The sequence below is a fragment of the Octopus bimaculoides genome, chromosome 3 (assembly GCF_001194135.2).
Source record: "Octopus bimaculoides isolate UCB-OBI-ISO-001 chromosome 3, ASM119413v2, whole genome shotgun sequence".
In the NCBI taxonomy this organism is placed as follows: Eukaryota; Metazoa; Mollusca; class Cephalopoda; order Octopoda; family Octopodidae; genus Octopus; species Octopus bimaculoides.
Window position 1 is genome coordinate 4,802,957 of NC_068983.1, and position 2,037 is coordinate 4,804,993.

Consider the following 2,037-nt stretch of genomic DNA (forward strand, 5'->3'; position numbering starts at 1 on the left):
GGGTGTGTTTGTTAGCTTGTACGTCTTTTAATATCAATCTGATATCTCATGGCCTTTGCCATAACAAGCGACAATCAATTCACGTAAAAATAAAACCTCAACTTAGATACGTCGTTTTCAAAAATGCTCCAACAACAAAATGGATCATAGAACGACGATTATTCTCTAAAGACCAGAAAGAAAATGTTCCAAGTAGTATTTACTTCTTGCTTGTTTCGTTGGTATTTTCAAATGTTTGATATTCTTTTCCGCTGTTGTTGTCGTTGTTGCTGCTGCTGCTGCTGCTGTTGTCTAGCATTGTTGCGTTCAGACATCTCTCCTTCTAATTCCAACACTGTTCACTTTCAACTGTCATTCAACGCGGATTACACACGTAACACAAGTCCGAGACGCGTGTCACGTGACTTCTTGCCATACCAAGCTTTTCCTGTCTTCTTCTTGTCTCTGCTATTGAATTATTAATTACAGGATAACTCAACTTGTCAGATTTCTGTTGAACACAATTTTCCAGGATTTTCTCTGTCTCTAACAGTTAAAGATATTTCGTTTAGAAGTGCTGCCCAGAATAGATACTTATAATTAACTTGTCTTTTCTTGCTTGTCTCTCCCCCACCTTATCTCTACTTCCACGTTCACATTAAAATTAGAAGCTTCTTCAGTTGACGGCGGACCGACTCACTGATAAAAGAGTCGTGAGTTTTTACTATATCACTACCAGTCTTTTATTTTGGGGACAAAAAGTTCCTCTGGAAATAACCTGGACAACTATTTGAAAAAAAGGTATTATGGGTAGACAATACTCTCCACAACGGTAAGCACCGGCAGGGCTCGCTTTGCGATTCTTACTTGACATTTGCCAACAGTTATGGTGTCCCCTGAGGCAAACAAGAGAGTAATCAGTCAATTTGATGTCAGCCAATTTGTCGGTGGTCAACATATCGTTGGTCATTTCATCGTCGAGAAAAATGCTATTCTACTCCAATGCAGATTTTAATCGAGACCGTTATGACTTTAGTTGTGGGGAAACAGGAGGAAAGAATCAGTCTCTTCAGAAGCTGGACAACTCTGATTATATCCATGACAAAGTAATTGCTTTATGTGAGGGACATAGCGAGACATGTCTAGCCGAAGGGCACCAGGTCCTAGGTGATGACGTACCATTAATATTGACATCACAGAACGTCATGAACTGATTCAAAGCAGGGGCCAAAACAGAACAAATAACGATGTTGAAGTTGTGTGTGTGTGTGTGTGCTTGTCCCTCTGACATCGCTTGAAAACCGATGCTGGTGTGTTTTCGTTCCTGTAACTTAGCGGTTCTGCAAACGAGAGCCCGATAGAATAAGTACTAGGCTTACAAAGAATAAGTCCTGGGTCGATTTGCTCGACTAAAGGCGGTGTTCCAGCTGAGTGAAACAAGTAAAAGAGTAAAAGAATACACACACACACACACACATAATATACATATTGAAGTCACAGTATAAGGTTTCAAGTAATCCAGTCGTGCTCATAAAATAAAAGCTCCTTAATGTATCGTTCTCCAAAACATAGAGAATATATAAGTACGATACAAGAAAAAACGATAAGGAGTGCATAAATGACCGAGAAATAGTCTGATGAGATTTTATTGAACAAGAAGATTCAATTATCACGACAAATTGTTTCGTAACTTAAAACCATTTAAATAATTTGTTTTTTGTTTTTTTTTGCATTAATGCAGACATGTAATTTATTTATTATCAGGTCTCCCATAAGTTCTGTCCGAATTTTGAATAAAGAAAACAAGTGATCAAATGTTATATTTAATTGAAATTTAATCATCAATGTACTTTCCCTGATTATCTATGACTTCCTTCCATCTATTTACAAGTTTTTTTAATCCCATCAATGTAAAACTCTTTCGGTTTCAAAGCGAAGAACTCTGAAATGTCAGTTTCAATCTCCTCATGGCTTGTGAAAGTTATGTCCCCCAAATGATTCTGTAAACTATGAAACAAGTGGTAGTCTGAAGGAGCAAGGTCGGGAGAATAAGGTGGA